This window comes from Scyliorhinus canicula, chromosome 14, assembly GCF_902713615.1.
Source record: "Scyliorhinus canicula chromosome 14, sScyCan1.1, whole genome shotgun sequence".
Lineage (NCBI taxonomy): Eukaryota > Metazoa > Chordata > Chondrichthyes > Carcharhiniformes > Scyliorhinidae > Scyliorhinus > Scyliorhinus canicula.
In genome coordinates, this window is record NC_052159.1 from 70,528,957 (window position 1) to 70,554,636 (window position 25,680).

Below are 25,680 nucleotides of genomic sequence, written 5' to 3' on the forward strand. Positions count from 1 at the left end.
TGTTTTGGGCATGCCCGGAGCTCAGAGGGTTTTGGCAGAGTTTTGCTAAGGCGATGTCCACGGTACTCAAAACACGAGTAGTGCCGAGTCCGGAGGTGGCGATCTTTGGAGTATTGGAAGAGCCGGGAGTTCAGGGAGTGAAAGAGGCTGACTTCTCGGCCTTTGCCTCCCTGGTAGCCCGGAGACGAATCTTATTAATGTGGAGGGACTCAAAGCCCCCAAGTGTAGAGATCTGGGTTAGTGACATGGCTGGGTTCCTTAGTTTCGAGAGAATAAAGTTCACCTTAAAAGAGGCTATGCTAGGGTTCACCCAGAGGTGGCAGCCGTTCTTCGACTTTCCCGGGGAAAATTAAAATGTCAGCAGAAACAGAATTCCACAAAAAGGGGGGAGGGCCAGACTGTTTTTTTATTGTTGCATGGTGTGAACATTGTGATGGGGGTGGAAATGTTTATTGTGCCATGTTTGTGTCGCTGTTATTATTATGATAAAATTGCAACTACCCTAATAAAAATATTTCTTTGAAAAAGTAGACATGGTAACATCAGCTGCGGCCAGTGGTATAGTCATTCAACCTCTGATGTGACGTATAAGGGTTTAATCGTCCACTTGTGTTTCTTCAGGAAAGAACGGTCGTTGTTTGAGCAGCTGCATATGTTAAAAACATGAACTGGAGCCATCAAAGTTAATTTTGAATTTCCTGCCTGAACTAGCATCATAATTTTAGGCTCAAAACCATCAAAAAGTTACTGTGCAGAAAGAGGCCATTCAGCTCATTGTGTCTCCATAAAGGGAGCACGTTTTCAGGCCGCAAAATAATAACTGCAGTACAGAGGGTATGGCAGTGCAGCACAGTGCTTGCCAAGCCTTTTCCCAGTCTGACCACGTCTTAATGCCCCAGATCTGTTGTGGCCCAAGAGTGAGAATTTGGCAAGTACGGGAATTGTCGAGTGTGTTGGGGGGGGGGGGTAGTAGCCTTCAATACCTAATTGTTGCAATTCACACAACTTTAAACGTCAGACAATCTGCAGCGATTATTGCTGTGCAGTAGTAATGCACAATAACTTTGGAAGTTCAAACTCCCCATGGCTAACTATGAAATCAAATTTTAGAAATACAGTAATTTGTGGAATGACACTCGATACATTATCTTCAAAACTACAGAACCAGTATCAATACCAACGTATTACTTGTGTTGTTCAAGAAAGGGACCTTTCACCCTACCCAGTGTAGTCCCTATATGATACCAGTTTCATTCTAAAAATGCCACATTTCAAGAAAGTTAAAATGGGTTTTGCAGAGAAAAGAGACATGCTGTAGAAGCTTTCCATCTTGCACTCATCAGCACGCATTTGCAAGAATACCAAATCGCAAAGGGAACAACAATTTATACCTCATGAGGAGAGGGTGCTTATTGGTTGGCAAGTGGACTCTGGTTGGTAAGGGCATTGCTAGCAGCTAGAGGGCAGCTTGGTATGACAGTGGTTAGCACTGCTGCTTCACAGCACCAGGGTTCTGGGTTCGATTCCCAGCTTGGGTCACTGTCTGCAGAGTCTGCACATTCTCCCTGTGTCTGTGTGGTTTTCCGTTGGGTGCTCCGGTTTTCTCCCACAAGTCCCAAAATACGCAATGTTAGATAATTTGGACATTCTGAATTCTCCTTCAAGTGTACCTAAACAGGCACTGGAGTGTGCCAACTAGGTGATTTTCACAGTAACTTCATTGTATTGTTACGGTAAGCCTAATTGTGACAATAATAATAATTATTACATATATTCAGCCTGTACTTTGCAAATAGAAGCAACGTGTCCATGCACTGTACTTTTTCAATGGAACGAAAGTTTGGGGACAATCTAATTCATTCCCCATGGCAATGCCTTGAACAATCAGGGTTGACCTGCCTGGTTTGAATTGAAACAAAATGTTGGCAGTTAACTGTTCCCTGGTGCATTCTGCATGGAACTCCTCTATCAATCAGAATTCACTTGCAAGCAAATCAGAAGCCTCTTCTCATTCAGAATAAATTGTTCTTCCCTTTGAGATGTAATATTTTAATGAATATGTCCTGATGAGTTCAAGATGAGTTAAAGATGAAAAGCTTCAACAGCATGTCTCTTTTTTTTAGCAATACTCAAATTCTGGACTACCAAGTGAAAAAAAAAGTTTAACTACACATAGCTTTGAGCAATTTGTTTTCACATCAATGTGAGTCAGAGGATAAGGAGCAACAGACATATATTTATTGGGAATGCTGGCATGCAAGATTAAAACATAATCCTTACTAGCAGTAATATTTAAGATAATATATTGATATGGAAGAAATGTAAGGCTAATCTAAGTGCATGTTTATAAAACCAATTACTTGCCTAAAAACATTTCTTTCTGTTCACAGTTAAACTGCATTCTTCATGTATTAATAGAGGTGAAATGCGTAAACTTTATTCATTTGAGGGCATAAATTCAAATAATTTAGATTAACTTCTAAATGTGTGTTAATTTAGTTAAAGAAGAAAGTTAAATCACTATTGTAATTTGCAGTTGCGGCATTTCTCCCTTTCTATTCAAAACACAATCCACATTGTGGTCAGGATCTATAACTTTAATTAAACTTATTTTTAAAAAATGGTTGTTTTTCTGTGTTGCCAGCTTTTTCTTGAACTACACACATCCTTTAATTAATCTGACAACAACAAAAAAAAATTATTTTGGTTCAGCTCAAAACTTTGCTTTAACTCAAAGACATGACTCAAGTTGTCTCAGTTTTGAATTAGAGAGGAAAAGCAGGTACACATGAATGCAAATTATCACTTGTACAAAATAACCTTCAAAAGCTAAGAAAAGTGCAATTGAATACGTGATTTACACTTAAAAAATTAATGGAACAGCCAAGAGTAAGACATACAAATTTAGAGACAGTCACTTGGCAGATCTAATTTTAATCTCAATCTCAATCTCGCATTCCCGCCATCCCCTGATAACCTTTCAACCCCTCCTTATCAAGAATCTTTGTCTTAAAGAAAATCAAAGACCTCATCCAGGTAGAGAATTCCAAAGTCTCTCAACCCTCAGAATATATTTTCCTGAACTCTGTCTTCATTTTTGAACAATGATGCCAAGTTCTAGATTCTCTAGGTACAGCTTTTCCACACCCACCCTGTCAAGGCCCCTCAGGGTATTGTATGTTTCAATCAAGTCACCTCTTTCTCTTCTAAATAAGGAGAACAATACTGTACACGGTATTCCAGTTGTGATCTTATCAATGCCCTGTGCATCTGAAGCATAACCTCCCTATTCTTGTGTTCAATTCTCCTTGCAATAAATGATAACATATAATTAACTTTGTTAATTACTTGCTGCACCTACCCAATAAACGTTTGTGATACATGCACTAGGATACACAGATCCCACTGTATCTCAGAGCTCTGCAATCTCTCACCATTTAGATAATAGGCTTCTTTATAATTAGTCCTGCCAAAATGGGCAATTTCACGTTTTCCCAGATCTTTGAACACTCATCTAACCTATCTGTATGGTTTTGGAGCCTCCTTATGTCCTCTTTAGAACTTACTTTCCTAACTATATTTGTGCTAACAGCAAATTTAACAACTATACTTTCAGTCCCTTCATCCAAGTCATGTATCTGATTCATAAAAAGTTGAGGCCCGAGCACTGATCCCTGCATCACATCCTACCAATCAGAAAATGATCTATTGATGCCAACTCTGTTTCCTGTTAGCTAACCAATCTTCTTTGCATACATGTTACCCCATACACCATAAGCTTTTATTTTTTGCAATAAGCTTTGATGGGGCATCTTATCAAATGTCTTCTGAAAACCTAAATATAGTTGGAGGGATTCTCTGAACCTGAGGCTAAGTGTTGACTTCATCGGAAACGCCGTCGCGTTTCTCAACGGCATCAACACGGCCCCAGGATCAGCAATTCTGGCCCCCTACGAACCCACGCATGAGCAGTCCACTGGCGCGATTTCCACGCATGCGCAGTTTCTCCCTTGTCCGCGCCGGCCCGACCCAACATGGCGCAGGAGTACAGGCACCGGTGCGGAAGATAGGAAGCCGAGAGACAGAGAGGCCAGCCCGCCAATCGGTGGGTCCCGATCACGGGCCAGGCCACATTAGAGGCCCCCGCCCGGGGTCGGACCCCCCCCACCCCACCCCCCACAGGCCACCACCTGACCATTCAATGCTGAATTCTCACTGGCTGAGAGCAGGTGGGGACGACGCCGGCAGGACTCGGCATTTCCATGACTGCCGCTAGGCCCATCCCAGCCCGAGAACCGTCGAGCTGGCCACGTAGAACGGCCCACGACCGGCGGCGCGCCAACCACGCCGGCTGCGGCGAATCGCGTGCCAGCGTGAGGGTGGCGTAGCGCAATTCACGCCGGTCGCAGGGCTTCTCCGGCCCGGCCCCAGGCTGAGAGAATCCAGTCCAGTGCTTCCACTGATTCTCCTTCATCCACAGGACCTGTTATATCTTCAAAGGAATTAGTTAAACATGATTTCCCTTTCACAAAACCATGTTGACTCTGCCTGATCACCTAAAATTTATCAAAGTGTTCTACTATAACATCTTTAATAGTAGCTTCCAGCATTTCCTTATGGCAGATGTTCAGCTAACTGTCCTATAGTTTCCTGCTTTCTGTCTCCTTCCTTTTTTTGAATAAAGGAGTTATATTTGCTATTTTCAAATCTATGGAACATTTCCTGAATCTGGCGAATTTTGGAAAATTAAAACCAATGCAACAACTATCTCATTCGCTACTTCTTTTAAGACCCTAGGGTGAAATTCACCAGGACCCTGGGACTTGTCAACCCGCTGTTCCGACAATTTGTCAATCCGCTGTTCCGACAATTTGCTGAGTACCACTTCCTTGGTGATCGAAAACTTAATGAGTTCTCGCTCTACCTTCCAATTTCTTGTTTACATTCGTTTCCAGGATGTGACATGCATTCTCCATTGTGAAGACCAATACAAAATACCTATTCAATTAATAATAACTTGGGCAGCATGGTGGCGCAGTGGGTTAGGCCTGCTGCCTCACGGCGCAGAGGTCCCAGGTTCGATCCCGGCTCTGAATCCACTGTCTGTGCACTTTCTCCCTGTGTTTGCATGGGTTTCGCCCCCACAACCGGGTTAGGTGGAACGAAAGAGAAAATGCTGGAAAATCTCAGCAGGTCTGGCAGCATCTGTAGGGAGAGAAAAGAGCTAATGTTTCGGGCCTCATGATTCTTTGTCAAAGCCATCGGACTCGAAAAGTTAGCTCTTTTCTCTCCTTACAGATGCTGCCAGACCTGCTTAGATTTTCCAGCATTTTCTCTTTCGTTTCAGATTCCAGCATCCACAGTAATTTGCTTTTATGCAGGTTAGGTGGATTGGCCATGCTAAATTTTCCCTTAATTGGAAAAAGTTAATTGGATACTCTAAGTTTTAAGGAAATAAAAATTAATAATAATAATCTTTATGTCACAAGTAGGCTTACATTAACACTGCAATGAAGTTACTGCAAAAATCTTCTAACCGCCATACTCCGGTGCCTGTTTGGGTACACTTGAGGGAGGATTCAGAATGTTCAATTCACCTAACAAGCACGTCTTTTGGGACTTGTGGGAGGAAACCAGAGCACCCGGAGGAAACCCACGCAGACACAGGGAGATAGTGCAGCCTCCGAACAGGCAGTGACCCAAGCCCGGAATCAAACCTGGGAACCTGGTGCTGTGAAGCAACATTGCCACCCCACTGTGCTACCTTGCTGCCCAATAATCTGCCATCTCCTTATTTTCTATTATTAACTACCCAGACTCACTTTCTACAGGACTAATGTTCATTTTGTTAGCACTTTAAAAAAAATCTAGAGAATCTCTTACTACCAGTCTTTATATTTCTAGTTATTTTTTCTCGTACTCAATTTTTTAGTCATTCTTTGCTTTTTTTTATATTCTGTCCCATCTACTGATTTTCCACCCATCTTTTCACAATTGTATGCCTTTTCTTTAAGATTAATACTATTTTTAATATTTTTAGTATATCATGGATAGTGGGTGCTTTGCTTGGATTTTTATTTCTCTTTTGATATGAAATAATTCACTATTCATTAAGAGAGCAAGTAAACATGATCTTCTGATGATCTCAGGACATCCCAACTATGTCAAACCAATGAATTTTTTGTTTAGAGACTGAAAGGAGTACTGCTTTTGAACCCACACAAGTCAGAAAAGGTGCTGTGTTAATCCGTACAGTTCTAAGGTAAACCTGAAATTAGAAAGATGTAGATTTGAATTAAATACCCTCATTAGTGAACTGTTTGAAATTCTGTCTCACTGCAAGATCATACTCTTCTTGAAAATGGCAGGGGAAAAAGTCTATCTTTGGACAGTTAAGCTGACCACAGTAATCTATTCCATTCAATTAATATAATACTAGGAAACCTAATCATTGGAAGGATGTCTCTTCGTCCATATATCCTAAAGGAACTGACCTGAAAATTATGCTGCTAATTTTTGAATATACAAACTTACTTCCTCTGAGAATCATTCTAGTTTTTTTCAATCAGCAGTTAAGCCATAAAGATCAGGCAGACAATCTTTATCAATGATCTGCTGGCAGGATGAAAGAATGTTGTCCTTTAACTTTCTCACCATAATGCCCCCTCCCTTCAACACCCAACCCCATCCACTTTATCACGTCACTGGCTGCCTCATCACAGTAGATTATGACTCAGAGACTATCCCAGCTTTGAGGTGACTGGAAATGGAACTGGCTGCTCTTGAAACAGCAGGGAAACTAGGGTGATTGGAGGGGAGGAGGAGGGGCGGTGGGAAGAGGGCAACAGGGACTATGGGGCAAGGGAATATAATGACAACCGACTGGAAGTCAAATGATTGGGGCTCGGGCAGAGGAAGAGAGGGATACTGGGTAATGAGTGGACATGAGACCCAATATTTCCTGCAAAGTTGGGAGCAGCAACATAAGGTAACTGATGACTATTAGATATGGAATTGTTCAGCCAAAGTGCTTATTGAGGAAGAAACAAAATTATTTGGAAAGGAATGGGATAAGTATTTGAGAAGAAGAAATACAGGTACCCAAGTAGGGTTACAAATAAGAGAACAGACAGCTTTACCGTCTATTTCATCTTAAAATTAACAAGACAGATCAGTGTTGAGTACGTCCTGATAGTATACAGAACAGAATGATTGTCAGGGACTTCTTTGTCAATAAATGCACTATAGTTAACGGAGGTGGGGGGCATAGGGCGGGTGCTGAATGGCTTATACTTGTATCATAATTGGAGGGGGTACAGGTGTTGAGAGAAGCACTAGTTAGTAGACCCACCTCTGATTACTGCCAGGTTTGTTCGCTTCTCTAGCCCTCACACGTCATTAATCCCACCCACCCCCTTAACCTCTCCATTCTTCTTTCTATTCCCCATGTCTGATCCATGCCCCGTCGTATCCCCCATGCCCACTCCATGTACCTTCATATCTTCATGCCCCTTATGTCTACTCATATCAACTCCATGGCCCCATGCCCATTCTGCAATATCCATTATGTACAGAACCAATGAGCCTGGCAAGACTGACAACCTTTGAAATGCTCCTAAAACTGATATATTAAACAAAGTGGCTTTGGAAACCCCTTTGGAAAAAAATGATCATACTATAACCTCACAAAATGTGTCAATCAACTATAGCCATTCATACTAATAATGGCAAAAGCTTTAATCCATTTTACAGCTCTGAATCTTGTCCAAATGAACAAACAGGCATTGAAAAAACCACAAAGAATCACTTACTACACTGTGGGAAAAATGTAAATCAGACAAAGCTAGCAATCCCTTTCAAGCTGTGTAAATGGACACCTGCTGAGCTAAGTCCATTAGCCACTCAAAATAAGGCCATCTGGAAAAACAGAAATCTGGTCATCTGTTCAAGCAGCTTCTGCGGATGATGTTGCCAGGAAAGACTTACTTGCTATGGTTCCCATCTACCTACACACAAATACCAAAGGCAGGGGTTTAAATTGCGAACCTGAAGTCACTTTAAGTGAATGTTGGATTTCGAACATATATGATTTCCTACCCAACACAAATGGTGTGGGAGGCAGGAATCTTCAGGGAAATTAAACATTTCAGCCCTCCATCTCTACTTTAGCCCTTCCAACTTGTGTTTGTTCCCCATCAGAAGATGAGAATTCAGCTCATGAAGTCCAAGTACAGACTTTGCCTGAGGTTCCCAGTGCAGAGTTGTTAGCATCTACAGAGCTCGAGTCCAAAATAACATCCAGGGAGTTGTGGAGAGAAATGGGACTGATTACATGTGTAGGCTGGTGTGTCTGCCTGTGCCTTGTACAGTACAAATAAATTCTGGCTGTAGTTACTCAGTGAATATCTGTGGTTATAAGATTACTACTCATCACGGGTAGGATATTTTAGGTGTTAGGATGTTTATTGTTGTATGGTTAAAATTCAGGTGAGTGAACCAATTTTAGAGTAAACATACTGGTAAATCTTTGAAAGGGAACTTTGTGCAGATGAAAGAAAGGTCGAGATTAGTGCAGGAAACATGTTATAAACAGCATATGATACAATCCAACCTATGAAATAAACTTTTGTCTCTTTCAAAAGTACTCCCTTTGCTATCATAGAGTAGCCATTAATGTGAATATGTTCCTGAAATTCCTTTATCATAGAGTTAACAGTTTCATCATACAATGAGTCTCCATCAAATTGTTTTCATGCTCTTAGAACCATGTTAAACATCAGCCCTGCGGGATATGATCAGAAATGACTCTGATCTAAGTTTTTTTTTCAAGTTTTCTAAATCAAAGTAACCACTGTTGTACTTTCAGATTTGTTCCAAACTCCAGTAATTTATTGTTTACATTAGCAAAGGAATATTTAACTTAACTTCTAAGTCCATCCCATGCTCACATCATAGTTTGTTGGCATAGTGCTTCACACAAAGTAATCACAAGAGCCAAATACTGTGGTAGCAAGGGTATGGCCTAAAGAGGGATTATGGTTTCAATTAGATGTGTTTGTTACTGTACTTTCTGGCCAACTTCTGTTTTTGCAGATCAAAGCAGTGCTGGCAGTTTGAGTGCTTGTGGTGTCTGGTACAGGTTCAACAGTGAAACCTGACAGGGATCAGTTCAATGTGCAGTCATCTGTATCAAATGTTGTCATCTTCATTGCTCTATTGGTTTTGCCATTCACAAGAAGTGCACATCGCTATGGAAAGGCACAATGTGATTTCAACACACATTTAAGTTTAAGTGCTAACAAGCTGAGCTGGCAGCTAGTGAGGCCTATCCCAGCAGGCCGATATTTTTCTTTCCACAAATTTCTTTATAGAACAACAGCTTCACACTTTTCCTTCTTTCCAGGTGACATTCTTCTCTTCACTGGCAAAAAAGTGGCATATATTAACTTCACCTCACTGCTACTGTGAGGACAGATTGCCATCCAATTCTCTTATTGGGCTACATTGCATTAAAATTTGAACCTCACTCTTGATTTGAAATATCAGAATGACAGAAAACATTAAAAATGCCAAACTTGAATTTGATAACGCATTATCTATTAACACACTATTCTTTTCATGCCAGTGTTTTACTGCATAAACACAATTTAAAAACAATTATGTACACAGTTCATGAGGAAAACTAACGCAAAGGACTTTTATAATCCTTTGAGGCATTTTCAGCTACATTTTATTACATTTATCAGAAAAAATTGTTCAATTGATAATATTTCGATTTTTTAAGTGTATGGGAGAAGCCCAGAGACATGACAAAAAATGTTCTGCAAAAGTTGATTAGAATAATTAAAGAATATTGCATTGAGTGATGGTTAGGCTATTATATCTTTTTTTTTAAGTGCTTAATTAAAAGTGATCCCTGGTTCTGTTGAATTTTGTTTCCAAATGTATATCTTTGCATTTGATGGCAAAAGACTATTTATACATGGTGGGATTCTAGACTATTTAGTATTGAAATTCTCGCGTATCACGTACAAAATACACTGCAGAATGTACAAGAGTTCTATTATCCATTGCTTCATACTGTGCCTAAATTAATATGTAAAATTAGCAACTGTTTAAATGTTTCTTAATAGGGAACAAAATGCTAATTTGCCAGCTTATTGTAGAAGGATTTTAACTTGATTATGCTGCATGATAGATCTTTTTGGGGACGATTTTATTGAAGCACGACCTGCTCGAACAAGGAATTGATTGAGGCCCAATGGAAGCTGTGTGGTTCTCCACAACACAGAGACTGGGAGCTTTTAAATGCTGAGCCTCACCTACATCTCTCGCCTGAATCTGGCAAAGAAAGCCTGATCTGGGCTGATGAGTGGAGCCCTGCAGCAGGACTCTTCTAGTATCCCAAAGATATGGAGTGGGATTATCCCTTCTAAGGACGCCCGCTGGAAAACGGGCGAGAATCACTCCGGACTTTTTCCTCGAAAATGTCTAAGGTGATTCTCCGTTTTCCAGGCGGCTAGCAGAGCCCTGGTGTGTGTCCCACAGCTCTGGCTGCTGGCAGAGCCCTGCTAGCCAGACCGCAAGTCCGCGAATGCACATGGCGGCCGCAAGCTGGTCCGTGGATGCGCACGGTGGCCCACTTTGGCGCATGTGGTGCCGACATGGCAGTGCCACACAATGGTTCTGCACGGAGGAAGGTAGGTCCCTCCCAGATTGCGATGGCTAGCCGATTGGTGGCCCCCGATCGCGGGCCTGGCCACCACTGAGCCCCCCCCCCCCCCCCCCCCCCCCCCCGGAGTCAGATACCTCCCCAGCAGGACCACCACCGCGGCCGAGGGTCCCAGCTCCCGCCGGGTGGTATCACATGTAAACCACGGCGGCGGGAGTTTGGCCGGAGGACCGCGGAGAATCACGGCCCCAATGGCCCCAGAGCGGCGCTGCGTTGACCGTGCGCGTGAGACTGGCGGGTCCGCAGAGAATCACGGAAGTGCCGTCGCACCAGATTTCTGGCGTGAATGGCTATTCTCTGCCACTACGTCGGGCGCGATTCCAGCGTGGACGGTCGGAGAATCCCGTCCATGATCCCTGACACCAAGTTGGCTGGGGGCCAGAGTTGGAAGGTTGAGGTGAGGAGGAGAATTTCAGGATACAAAGTAATTTCAAACATGACTTCAACCCAGCTACCCAGGGCCAAGCAGCAAACCTATTCCAAGTAGACGAGTTGGTAATTTAAATACTTTCCGGAGGCAGACAGCATCTGATTTAACTTGCTTTGCAGTTTCCTCGGCCTCAGGAAACTCAGTAGCTGAAGTGAAATTAGGATTGTTCTGGAGAGAAGGCTTTTATAGCACTGCTTGTAGGCCAGAAAGAGCGGGGGAGCTTCCCCACAGCACCCCCATAAACAAACTACACTCTTCCGTAGAATCTATAGAATCCCTTGAAAGGCTATTTGGCCCATTGCGTCTGCCCGAACCTCCAAAAGAGCACTCTACCCACTCCCCACCCCATCCCCATTACCCCGGGCATTGATCATGGCCAACCCACCTAACCTGCACAAAACAGAAAGCACCTAGAGGTAACCCACTCAGACCCTGGGAGAACATGCAAATACCACAGACAGACCCCCAAGGCCAGAATTGAACCTGGGTCCCTGGCACTGTGAGGCAGCAGTGCGAACCACTGCACCACTGTGTCGTCTATCGCATCAGACCCTTTCCCATACAACAACACTGGGGATAGGCATTGGGTGACAACATTCTCACCCTACTTTCCATCGCATTCTCTATCCCTTCTCAGGGAGTCAGAGCTAGGATACCACACACACATGCACCTCATAATATGCCAATATATGAATAAGGGGCCAATTAAGCTCTTCGGGCTTCTCTGCCATTTAATAAGACGGTGGCTGATTTTTTAAATCCAGCTTTTCCTTCAAAATATTCAAAGAATCTGGGTGTGGACTAACCCAATTGCAACAGAGTCCCGTGATGAGCATGTTTAACTGAGTGTTTCCCAGCGCTGGCAATGCCAGGAAACACCATGCTATCTATTGGGATTTTGTTGCAATCCGGGGCCTCAGCGGGGAATGCCCCACCGTGGCTGCATTTTAGTCCTGTTTCCTGCACTGAGGAGCTCTGTTCGCTGGACCTCCTCAGTGCAATAAGAGATTGGAATGCCATTTTTAAATTGAGTCCCAATCTCTAAAGTCCCCGATGTGATCCCCGAACCACCCCATAGCCCCAACTCACCTATAACTCCCCACTGACATAGGCAGGGCACCCCCGGGCCTGATCCGCAGCGTGGGAAAATGCCAGCCTGGCACATTGGAACTGCCAGCCTGACAATCTGGCAGTGTCTCTGCCAGCTGGAAGTTCCACCTGGACACCTTGGCAGCTTTCAATGCCTTCACATCCTTCCTTAAACCAGGTGACCAATAATGTACACAGTACTTCAGATGTGGTCTCACTGGTGCCCTGTGCAACTGAAATACAACCTCCCTACTTTTGTCATCAATTCCTCTCACAATAAATGATAACATTCTATTAAATTTCCTGTACACTAACCTTTCCGATTCATGCACTAGGCCACCCAGATCTCTTTGTACCTTAGAGCTCTGCAATCTCTCACCATTTAGATAATATGCTTCTTTTTTATTTTTCCTGCCAAAATAAAGAATTTCACATTTCCCCACATTATACTCTCTGTGCCAAATCTTTGGGCACTCACTTAACCTATCTAAATATTTTGCAGCTGCCTTCTGTTCGCTTTGCAATTTACTTTCCTATCTATCCTTGTGTTATCAGCAAATTTTGCAACCATTCCTTCAAACAAGTCATTAATATAGATAGTAAACAGTTGAGGTTCGAGTACTGATCCCTCTGGCACAACCCCCATCACATTTTGCCAAATGGAAAAAGACCCATTTATGCCTGCTCTCTACATCCTGTTAGTCACCAATCTTCTATCCATACCAATATGTTACCACCTACAACATGAGCTTTCACTTTCCGCACTAACCTTTGTTGTGGCACTTTATCAAATGTCTCCTTGAAAGTCAAGGAAAGTACATCCATTATCACAGCGGTCTACATCCCATCCCCAACATAAGTGAAGGAGATACAGAAGTCTGAGAACACGCACAAACAGACTCAAAAGCAGCTTCTTCCCCACTGTTACCAGACTCTGAAATGACCCTCTTATGGACTGACCTCATTAACACTACACCCCTGTATGCTTCATCCGGTGCTTATGTAGTTACCTTGTACTTAATGATCTGTTGAGCTGCTCGCAGAAAAATACTTCTCACTGTACCTCGGTACACGTGACAATAAACAAATCCAATCCAATCCACTGGTTTCCCTTTATTCACAGCACAGGTTACTTCCTCAAATAATTCTAATAAATTGGTTAAACATGCTTTTCTTTTTAAAAAAAACCATGTTGACTCTGCTTGATTATCTTAAGGTTATCCAAGTGCCCTGCAAAAACTTCTTTAATAATATCTTCTAACAATTTCCACATGACAAATGTTAAGCTAACTGGCCTGTGGTTCCACTTTTTATGGGTGTGATTTAACCACCATATTGCGCCCGGCACGGACCTGGGTAGGTTGGTTGAACAGCTGAAAAGGCCAAAATTGGATTCATGACGGGTTGTGAATTGGTGTGCTATCTAACCGGCCCGCTCAGAATGGCGAGTTCTGGATCAAATATGAAGAGCATATCATTAGCCCTCATTTGCATGAATTTGCTTTACATTAGCAAGATTGAAGTTGAATGCAACGGCCTCCTGGGAATTAACCAACTCCCCAGTGAGAAATCACGTACACATCATTTAGTATTTCATTTTTAAAATGTGAAGCTGCTGAAGGGGGATGAGGTGATAAAAAGCCATTTACATTTTCTAGCATGCAGCTCAAGCGTACCGGTCGTTTGAGGAGATGATGGACATCATGTGCCGCAATAATGTGTCTCAACAAAGAGACAGTGCTACACCTCTGCCATGTCCTCGCGGACTTGACACCCCATATGGAGGAGAAGGACACCCGCTTCCAGCAGCCATAACTGGTTCATTCCAGGGTTCGAGCAGGAACTTGTGCGGATTCCCCAAACTCCAGCCACAAGTGCATCCGTGAGGTCACGGGATGCCCTGTATGCCTGTTTGTCCGGGCATCAGACAATATCAACTTTAAGCTGGACGAGGCCCACCAAGATGGCTAGGCTGCAGGGTTCCCCACCATCATTGAGATGTCCGAGGTCCAGAGGGCAATAAATGCACGCATGTCTCCTAGCTTGCACTGGGGCATGTCCTTCATTAATAGAAAGGGTTCTATTCCTTGAATGTTCAGCGCATGTGCACCCACCGCTTCTGGATCATGCATGTGTGTGCATGCTTCCCAGGGGGCGTGCATCACAGCTACATCCTGGGACAATCCCCAGCATCTTTGAGGACCACCTCAGAATGATAGGTTGGCTTTTGGGAGTATAAGGGGTACCTGCTGTGGTCCTGGCTGATGATGCCAGTGCGGAGGCAGGAACCTGAAGTGGAGGCCTGAAATAATGAGGCCCATGTTGCCACACGTTGTCATTAAACAATGCATTGGACGTTCAAAATGTGGTTCCGATGTCTGTTACGCTCTGGTGGTCTTTTGCAGCACACCCTCCCAGAGGGTTGCACATTTTGGCATGGTCTGCCATGCCTCCCAAAACGTGGCACAGCAGCAGAGCGACGTGTCGGAGGAGGAGGGACATGCAGCCTCGTCTGTGGAGGAGGGGGAGGTGGACCAGGAGGGGCTGGAGGACGATCCCTGGGAGGAGTCACAGGAGGTGCTGGAGGCTGGAGGTCAGACAGTGGCAAGGGTCCGGCATGCCTGGCAGCCCAGGGAGGTCCTCATCCTTGCCCAATTCTCATAGGAGAATCCTTTGTTCATCATCTCACCCCGTCCCCATAATCCCTCCTTCCCCCCAATGCCCCCTGTCCTTCCAATCCTCTCCTCCGCCCAATCCCTCCAGCCCCCCAAATCCCTCCTTCTCCCAATTCCCCCTTCCTCCCTGCCCCTCCAACCCCCCCACCCACCAACAACCCTGTTGGACCCTCCCAAGATCTGTGTTACATCACCACAGGGTAATGGGCCTGTGCCATAGGAACATAGGAATTAGGGACAGAAGTAGGCAATTCAGCCCTTCGAGCCTGCTCTACCACTCAATCAGGTCAGGCTGATCTCTGCATGGTCTCAAATAGGGCTGCACAGTGGTTAGTGCTGTTGCTTCACAGAGCTGGGGATCGATTCCGGCTTGGGTCACTGTCTGTCCGGAGTCTGCACCTTCTCCCAGTGTCTACCTGGGGTTCCTCCGGTTTCCTCCCACAAGTCCTGAAAGACGTGTTTGTTAGGTGAATTGGACATTCTGAATTCTCCCTCAATGTGCCCAAACAGGCGCTGGAGTGTGGTGACTAGGGGATGTTCACAGTAACTTCATTGCAGTGTTAATATAAGCCTATTTGTGACACTAATGAAGATTATTATCATCCACCTCCCTACCTGCTCCCCATATCCCGTTTTGTTTATTAGAAATATATCTATCTCCCTCTTGAAACCATTTCATGACTCAGATTCCACTGTACTATAGGTCAGCGAGTTCCACAAATTCAACACTCTCTGCGAGAAGTAGTTCCTCCTCATTTCAGTTCTAAACCTGTCACCTCTCAGCCCATACTGCGACCTCTCATTCCAGCTTGCCTGACAACATATGGTCTACATTTACATTATAAATCCCATTTAGTGTTTTATATACCTCGATCAGATCCCCTTGCATCCTTCTGAACTCCAGCGAGTATAAGCCCAAACTGTTTAATCTCTCCTCATGCGTTAACCCTTTCATCCCTGGAATCAATCTGGCGAACCTCCTCTGAACCGCCTCCAATACCACCACACCCTTACTTCCTTCCTCCCCCAAATAATGAGACCAATACTGGACACAATGGGCGCAATTCTCCCAACGGGAGTCTAAGTGCTGACGCCGGAGTGAAAACCGGAGTGTTTCACTCTGGCATCGGAGCCCGCTCCCAGCCCCCTATTCTCTTGCTCCTGGGGGGCTAGAAGCAGCATTGCGTCATTCACGTGCGCTGGGCCTTGGCGCCGCGTAAATGACACGGCCGGCGCTGTGCAATTGACGTCACCCGCTCATGCGCGGGTTGGCCGGCATCAACCTGCGCATACGCGGTTGCCGTCCACCCCGGGTCCGCCCCACAAGAAGATGGCGGATGGATCTTGTGGGGTGACGGAGGAAAGGAAGTCCTCCCTCAGAGAGGCCGGCCCGCCGATCGCTGGGCACCGATCGCGGGCCAGACCCCATCGGAGGGCCCCCCGGCGCAGGAACCCTGCTCCCCTCCCACAGGGCGCCCTCCCAGCATTCCTGCGCAGTTCCCGCCAGCAGCGACCAGGTGTGGCCGGCGCCGGCGGGAACCTGTCGTGTTGGGGCGGCCGCTCGGCCCATCCAGGCCGGCGAATTCGGCGCTCGCCTTTTGCAAATGGTGAGCGGTGATTTTCCGAGCGGCCATCCGTGATTCTCGCCGCGCTGGTTTGGGGGGGGGGGGTGTGGGAGAATCGCGTGCGAGTTGCCGGGGCGGAGTGGCGTGGCGGGACCTGCGCGGCACCCCCGGCGATTCTCCCGGGCGAGAGGGAGAATTCCGCCCAATACTCCAGATGTGGTCTCATCAACACCGTATACAATTGCAATAATACATCTCTATTTTTATACTCCAGTCCTTTTCCAATAAATGCTAACATTCCATTTGCCTTTTTAATTACATGCTGTACCTGCATATCGACCTTCTGTGATTCGTGAACAAGACACCCAGATCCCTCTACCCTGACACATTTTGAATCTGCTATCCATTCAGGTAATAATTTGCCTTTCCATTTTTTTTCAGCCAAAATGGATAACCTCGGTGCCCACCGATCGCAGGCCCATGCCACTCTTGGCCAATCGGTGCCATGGTTGTCCGGGACGGCACTTTGCGGCCGTTTTCACGAACGGTGAGAGCAGGTGTGTTTGAGTTCGTGAAAACGGCCGTAAAAGCCTGGGAACTCGGCCCATCGGCCTGGGGAGAATCGTTTTTCGCCATAAAAAACGGCAAGCAGCGATTCGTGTCATGGGGGGGAGAATAGCGGGAGGTCGGGAAAAATGTCGGGAAGGCCCTCCCGCTATTCTCCGACCCGTCGTGGGCAGCGGAGAATCGCGCCCACCATATCCACAGGTTCCCCATTATCTACCTTGCTGGTTACATACTCAAAGAACTCAAGTAAGCTTGTCAATCATGACTAACCCTTCATAAAACCATGCTGACAATGGTGGATTGAGCTTTGTCCTTCGAAATGTTCAGTTATCTCCTCCTTAATGATTGACTCCAGAAATTGCCCCACTACAGAGGTCAAGTTAACCGATCTATAGTTTCCTACTTTTTGCCTCTCTACTTTTTTGAGTAGAGGCATCACATTAGCGTATTAACAATCCACCGGGACCGTTCTAGAATCCAGGAAATTCTGAAATATCGTAACCAATGCATCCACTATCTCTGCTGCCACCTCCTTTAATACACTAGGGTGCAGGCCATCTGGTAGCGGAGATTTATCTGCCTTTAATCCCATTTGTTTATTCAATACCATCTCCATTGGTTATTGCACCAAGCTCCTCTGCATTAACTGTAGTTTTTGGAAATTTTCTATTATCTTCTACTGTGAAATATTGGTTCAGTGCCTCCGCCACCTCTATGTTCCCCATTATTATCTCACCAGTTTCGTCCTTTAAAGGGTCAACATTAATGATAGCTATTCTCTTCCTCTTTATACTTATAGAAGCTTTTGGTATCAGTGTTTATGTTTTCTGCTATTTTCCTTTCATGGTTCATCTTGGCTCTTTTGATTTTATTTTTAGGGCCTTTTCCTGAACCTGTTCTCCCAATCTTCCAGTTTACCACTAGTTTTTGCAGTATGGTGTGGACTAGTTTTTGTCTTCCATCACTTCCTTGTTTAGCCACGGAACGTTTTTCTCTCTTTTACAATTCCTGTTCTTCTCAGGAATATGTATTAAATGGGAGGGATTTAATATCTCCCTGACTATCCGCCATTGTTCCTCAACTGTCCTATTCTCAATTATTTGTGCCCAGTTTACTTGGGCCAACTCTTGCCTCAGGCCTGTATAATTACCTTTGCCCAACACTAAAACACGAGGCAGTCTGTCCTCTCTTGCTAAATCTGAATTTGAAATTCTAGCATGCTGTGATCACCCCTTCCAAGAGGTCCTTAATGACAAAACTATTTATCAACCCTTCTTCGGTACACAATACTAAATCTAAAATAGCCTGCTCCCTGGTTTGCACCATAACATATTCCTCTAAGAAACAATTCCTCATACACTCTACGAAATCTCCCTTGAGGCTACCTTTGCCAAATTAATTAATCCAGTCAATTTGCATATTAAAATCACCCATGATTACTGTTGTGCCCTTCTCATAAGCCCTCATTATTTATTGGTTTATACTATACCCCACTTTGGAAGTATTGCTCAGGGGCCTATAAATTACTCCTACCAAGGGTTTTTTTCCCTCGTTTTTTATTTCCACCCAGATTGATTCAACATTTTGGCCCTCAATGCCAATATCATTTCTTAATACAGACTTGATGTCATCATTAACCAATAAAGCAACTCCACCTCCTGTTCCATCCTGTCTACCCTTCCGGAATATGGAGTGTAGCCACCTGGGGTGGCCACGTCCCGATTACAAAATGGACACTTGCAGAGAATGAAGGGAAAATTGGACAATGCTGAGAAAGCAAGCCAATGCAAGGTTTGTCTGTGGATTGGAGTTTGCAGCTCCCAGACAAGACCGATACTGCAAAGCCATTAGCATACTAATGAGCTATCTCCGGGGACAAAAGAGAAACATTTAAGTGAACGATACCAAAGCAGACACCCCGGCGCCAGAGGAGACTAAAACAAAGCAGGCCAACGGCCACCTAGGGCCCGCCCAGCGATCAGGGCAGCCACCCCTTTATTGGAGGAAATCAATACCAATGATTAGGATATGGTCCAATTAATTGGGGCCAAGTTCAAGGCCCACCCAAAAGCGCGCAAAGCCCCCTTTGAGTATACGAAGAAGCCCCCCAAGAGAGAATCGTTCTTCTTGGCCATGGCTCTCAGCAGCGAGAAACCTGCCTAGCAGCTACACAAGACAAGTAAGTCCAAAGTTAACACATGCTATGAGATAGGCGCTCCTAGCTACTATTCTATACAAGTTCGATGCCAGCAGCCTCAGAACCGGACAACGGCCATTGTTCCTCTGACTGAGTGGGCACCCGAAGCTAAGTATAGGCTTTTAGTAGTAGTGATAGTTTAGTTAGTAGAGTTTGTGCATGAGTATAATTGACTGTGTGTGTAAATAAATGAGCATTGATTTCGAGCTTACTAACTGGTGTATTGAGTCTTTGATCAGTATTCGGTTTTGAAACTTGTGGCAGTATCGGAAAGATACCTGGCGACTCTTGAGCAAGCATAATTAGAATTAAGGACAGCGACCATATTAACCGTCATAAACAGAGCCAATCAAGGAGAGAGCATAACGAGCAACAGGAGTACCTTTGGACATTCAACTCCCAGGTCCTGTCGTCCTGCAGCCATGTTTCAATAATCCCCACCAAATCACACCCATTTGCCTTTATTTGTGCCATAAGCTCATTGATGTTATTTTGAACACTGTGTGCATTTAGGTACATGTTTTTAAATATGTCCTACTGATTGTCTTTCCCTTGCAGGATTTTCTTGTGCACTACTCTTTTCACACATTCTGACCTCCTTTATTAATCATTGATAACACTCAACCTCACCCTCAACTTTCACTTTCACAGTCACCTTAATTTTGATTTCTTATGCTTCCCTTCCCCTCCGTAGTCATTAAACCGGCTCTGCCTGTTCATCCTATTAACCTCTACCTTCACCTCACATGCTGACCTGCTGCTTTGGTTCCCATTAACCATTATACTTCTTGTAGTTTTATCCTTCTCTCTCTCTCCCCCCCCCCCCCCCTCTATTTGCTAGTTAAAAGTCCTTGTGTTCACACTATTTATCTTTTCCGCTCAAACACTGATCCCAGGTTGGTTCATGTGGAGACTGTCAACACTATCAGAGGGTCAGGGGTGGCATGTGGCTCAGTGATTAGCACTGGGTCTGCGGCGCTGAGGACCCGGGTTTGAATCCCAGCCCTGGGTCACTGTCCATGTGGAGCTTGCACATTCTCCCCATGTCTGCGTGGGTTTCACCCCCACAGCCCAAAGATGTGCTGGTTAGGTGGATTGGCCATGCTAAATTGTTCCTTAATTGGAAAAGAAAAATAATTGGCTACTCTACATTTATAAAGAAAACACTATCAGTGCGTCAATGTACAAGGCAGGAGAGTGATAATCACTCGCTGTGAGGTAAACTCTGGTGCTTCTCAGTTTATGCCAAAGCCTGACTCCGGTCTTTCTGCTGATAGCGTGCTCAAACCCAAACTCTGAATGGGGTTGGGGTGCAGGCAGGCCTGACAGAAGCTTCACATGCATCAGGGGTAACATGTTTTAATTGTGAACATTTGACATTTCCATTCCCCGTAGCTACAGATACTCCCCCCCCACCCCATCTCCCGTTCCCACTTAATTCCCCTCAATCTTCTTCATCTTTCCCAGTCCAGAATCATAAAATCATAGAATTTACAGTACAGGAGACCATTCAGCCTATGGAGTCTGCACCACCCCTTGGAAAGAGCACCCCACCTAAGCCTATGCCTCCACCCCATCTCCGCAACCCAGTAACCCCACCTAACATTTTTGGACACTTAGGGCCAATTTATCATGGCCAATCCACCTAACCTGCACATCTTTAGACGTGGGAGGAAACCGGAGTACCCGGAGGAAACCCATGCAGACTCCGCACAGACAGTGACCCAAGCCGGGAATTAAACCTGGTACCCTGGATCTGTGAAGCAACTGCAATAGCCTCTGTGCTACCGTGCTGCCCAGGATGCACATCAGTGGTGGAGGCAGCTTGCTGCTTTTCACGCCCTGTGGCCTTTGATTCCCTTGGCAGACATCCTCTGGAGGGCCTGGAGCTGGAGGGCCCCAGCTGTATTACCGGTGTCACTGGCGTCGCCATGCCACCATGTTCTGCCTGCTGCCCTTGAGATGGGCTGTTGTCAGGAGCGGTGATTCGGAAGAACTGGAGACCACCACCATCTTCTTGGTGACATGCTCTGGGTCGGCTCTCATCGATGGTGTCGAAAAGCCTGGCCAGGTCGGCATGCCCAAAGCCCAGAGTAGGTCTGTGCATTGCCATGCTTGTGTGTTGACTGGGAGTGAGTGGTAAGGCAGTGTATAAAAGCAGCTCTCTCTTATTACCGGCAGGACACTGAGGTGCAAATCTGGCAAATCAGACAGCGGGACAGCCAGTAAAGGCAAGAAGCTCATGGGGGCTCATTTCTGGCAATAAGTGCTGTTAAATACAAACCACGATCTCACCAACGCGGCTTTCAAGAAACATACTGCCAGTCGTGCCCAAAATGACACTTCAAAATTGTTCCGTTAAATCGCACCCTCTGTCTTCCTCTGATTTTGAATAATGGAGTTACATTTGCTATCTTCCAAATTAATGGGGTCTTCCCCGAAGCTCGGCAGTTTTGAAAATTATAATCAAAGCATCAACTATCTCACTAGACACTTCTTTGAAGTCCCTCGTATGAAGTCCATCAGTACCTGAGCTCGAATTAGCCCACAGCTCCAACAGTTTATTAATAATAATAATAATAATAATAATAATCTTTATGAGTGTCACGAGTTGGCTTACAACTGCAATGAAGTTACTGTGAAAATCTCCTAGTGGCAACACTCCAGCGCCTATTCGAGTACACAGAGGGAGAATTCAGAATGTCCAATTCACCTGACAAGCACGTCTTTCAGGACTTGTGGGAGGAAACCGGAGCATCCGGAGGAAATCTACGCAGATACTGGAGAACTTGCAGACTCCACGCAGAAAGTGACCCAAGTAGGAATCGAACCCGGGTCCTGGCGTTGCAAAGCAACGTTTTGTAAAGCAAAGCTCGGTAGCAACTGTGCTACCGAGCACCCGGCCCCCAGCATCAACGATTGTCTAAACTGCCTCCAAATCTTCAATGTGGACACCACCACCGGACATACCGAGAGTACCACTTATCTCGTGACTGTAATTTTCCTGGGTTCCTCGCTGTCTTCCATTTCTTGGTTTATAACTGCTTCTGGGATGTTACTTGTATCATCTATGGTGAAGACTGATGCAAAAATCTGTTCAATTAATCTGCCATTTCCTTGTTTTCTATTATCAATTCTCCAGATTCACTTTCTAAAGGACCAATCGTCACTTTGTTTTTCTTTTAAAACATTTATAAAAAACTCTTCCTTTCTGTTTTCATATTTCTGGCTCTAATTTTACCTCCTTACTAATCTTTTAGTCATCCTTTGCTGTTCCTTATAATCTGTCCAAACTTTTGACCTTTCCACAATTATATGTTTTTTCTCTAAGTGAGTGGGGGAACCCTTGGCAGAGGGTCGCCTTTGGCGGGAGAGATAGGTTCCACTGGTGGGAAAGACCAGAAAATCCCATTCATGTTCTCAGATCTATCTCCCTCAAACTGAATGTAAAATTCAATCATATCATGGTCGCTACTACCTGGGAGCAACTTCACTCTGAGGTCTTTAATTTCTCCTGTCTGATTGCACAATACCACGTCTCTGATTGGCTCCAGAACATGCTGTTAAAAACCAGAATAGCATTCAGAAAAGTTCAGGACCAGAATTTTCAGGATGGTGAGGTGTCCTTTCCGCCATCCATAGAGGCAGCGGGAAGCACATGCCATCGATACCGTCATGCTCTGCAGTGATTTCACATTCCCAATAGGCATTAATTGGCTGGAGACAATTCCATCCCTCACTCAGGAGGAAATCCCTGACTGAATTCCCCGCCTCCCCAGCCGCATGTTTCTCGGTAGTGTGCTATCGCTGGCAGCGGGATTCTCCGTTCCCGCCGCTGTCCAATGTATTTTCCAATTTAGGCATCCCCGCGCTGCCAGGAAACCCGCGGTGGTGCCTGCAGAATGGAGGTTCCAGCTGGCAGAGAATTCACTCCCCCCCGCCATCTTAGATTGTTGTCAGCCAATCTGATTGGTAGGCAGTTCTCTAGTCTGTGCGGCAGCAGAAGCTGCTGTGAGCAGGGCTGGGACTCCAAGCAGTCCCAGGATTCCGGGAACAGATAGGTTTTGGGGGTCTCAGGGTGGTGAGGGTATGGGAAGGCTGCGGGAATGGGCACACAAGGATTGGGATGTCAGCGGATAGGCTGAGGGGAGGGAAGTCCTGAGGTTACCACACCTCAAAGGCTCAATGCTAAATGGAACAGGTGATGGAGACACCACCGGCCTTCCCGCCCACAGCCAGAACCTTATTTATTTTTGGGCATTCCCCCATACTCCAGAACTCCTCCCGCCAGTGTGCAATTTACGGCGGGTCAGGCAACGACCCGCAAGTGGTCAATAACTGGCTGCTTTAGGGACTCAACTGGGACAAGGGCGTGTGGATCCCCCAAGGCCACATCCACACCAGCATAAAATTGCTGAGAAGTCGGGATTGGTAGGAATGTAAAATTCTGCTCCAGGTTTTTGTAAATGCCAAATAGAACCTGGAAATGTTTTAAATAATAGGAGTTGAACCCATGCTGTTGCTGTTATTCTATCTAGCCCACTGAGCTAACTGGCCCTGCAATGATCTGAATACTATTGTAAATGTCCTGCTCAACATAAAAGATACTATAAAATTATTGGGAACTGTGGTGCAGGAGTCTAACGACAATGTTTGATTTCCCACTCAGTCTTATAATGTGCTATTGAAAAGATTGACTCCAGCAACGCTAAGGCTTCTTCAACAGCACTTCCCAAAGCTGCCTATAGAACCTAGGAGGACAAAGGCAGCAGAAAATGCGAACACCACCACCTGCAAGTTTCCCCCCTCAGCCACACACTGTCCTAATTTGGAAATATATCATTATTCTCTGGGAAGCCAGGGAAGAGATTGCTTAGCCTTTGGCTTTGATTTTTATGTCATCATTGGCTACAGGAATAGTGCCAGAGGACTGGAGGATAGCAAATGTGGTCCCTTTGTTCAAGAAGGGGAGTAGAGATAACCCCGGTAACTATAGGCCGGTGAGCCTCACGTCTGTTGTGGGTAAAGTCTTGGAGAGGATTATAAGAGATACGATTTATAATCATCTAGATAGGAATAATATGATTAGGGATAGTCAGCATGGTTTTGTGAAGGGTAGGTCATGCCTCACAAACCTTATCGAGTTCTTTGAGAAGGTGACTGAACAGGTAGATGAGGGTAGAGCAGTTGATGTGGTGTATATGGATTTCAGTAAAGCATTTGATAAGGTTCCCCACGGTCGTCTATTGCAGAAAATACGGAGGCTGGGGATTGAGGGTGATTTAGAGATGTGGATCAGAAATTGGCTAGTTGAAAGAAGACAGAGGGTGGTGGTTGATGGAAAATATTCAGAATGGAGTTCAGTTACGAGTGGCGTACCACAAGGATCTGTTCTGGGGCCGTTGCTGTTTGTCATTTTTATAAATGACCTAGAGGAGAGCACAGAAGGTTGGGTGAGTAAATTTGCAGACGACACTAAAGTCGGTGGAGTTGTAGACAGTGTGGAAGGATGTTGCAGGTTACAGAGGGACATAGATAAGCTGCAGAGCTGGGCTGAGAGGTGGCAAATGGAGTTTAATGTAGAGAAGTGTGAGGTGATTCACTTTGGAAAGAATAACAGGAATGCGGAATATTTGGCTAATGGTAAAATTCTTAGCAGTGTGGATGAGCAGAGGGATCTCGGTGTCCATGTACATATATCCCTGAAAGTTGCCACCCAGGTTGATAGGGTTGTGAAGAAGGCCTATGGTGTGTTGGCCTTTATTGGTAGAGGGATTGTGTTCCGGAGCCATGAGGTCATGTTGCAGCTGTACAAAACTCTGGTACGGCCGCATTTGGAGTATTGCGTACAGTTCTGGTCGCCTCATTATAGGAAGGACGTGGAAGCTTTGGAACGGATGCAGAGGAGATTTACCAGGATGTTGCCTGGTATGGAGGGCAAATCTTATGAGGAAAGGCTGATGGACTTGAGGTTGTTTTCGTTAGAGAGAAGAAGGTTAAGAGGTGACTTAATAGAGGCATACAAGATGATCAGAGGGTTAGATAGGGTGGACAGTGAGAGCCTTCTCCCGCGGATGGAGGTGGCTAGCACGAGGGGACATAGCCTTAAATTGAGGGGTAATAGATATAGGACAGACGTCAGAGGTAGGTTTTTTACGCAAAGAGTGGTGAGGCCGTGGAATGCCCTACCTGCAACAGTAGTGAACTCGCCAACATTGAGGGCATTTAAAAGTTTATTGGATAAGCATATGGATGATAATGGCATAGTGTAAGTTAGATGGCCTTTAGTTTTTGACTTCCCATGTCGGTGCAACATCGTGGGCCGAAGGGCCTGTACTGCGCTGTATCGTTCTATGTTCTATGTTCTATGTTCCTTCACTTATCGCTGGATCAAAATCCTGGAACATCCACCCGAACAGCACAAT

The 25,680-nt window shown here is 45.2% G+C and overlaps 1 protein-coding gene across 1 annotated transcript in view; it reads right to left on the reverse strand.

The window, feature by feature from the left end:
* The window catches only part of LOC119977336 (PC3-like endoprotease variant B), a 1,015,536-nt gene that overhangs the window by 745,050 nt on the left and 244,806 nt on the right, over window positions 1-25,680 (reverse strand). The gene's annotated exons all lie outside the window — the stretch shown is intronic.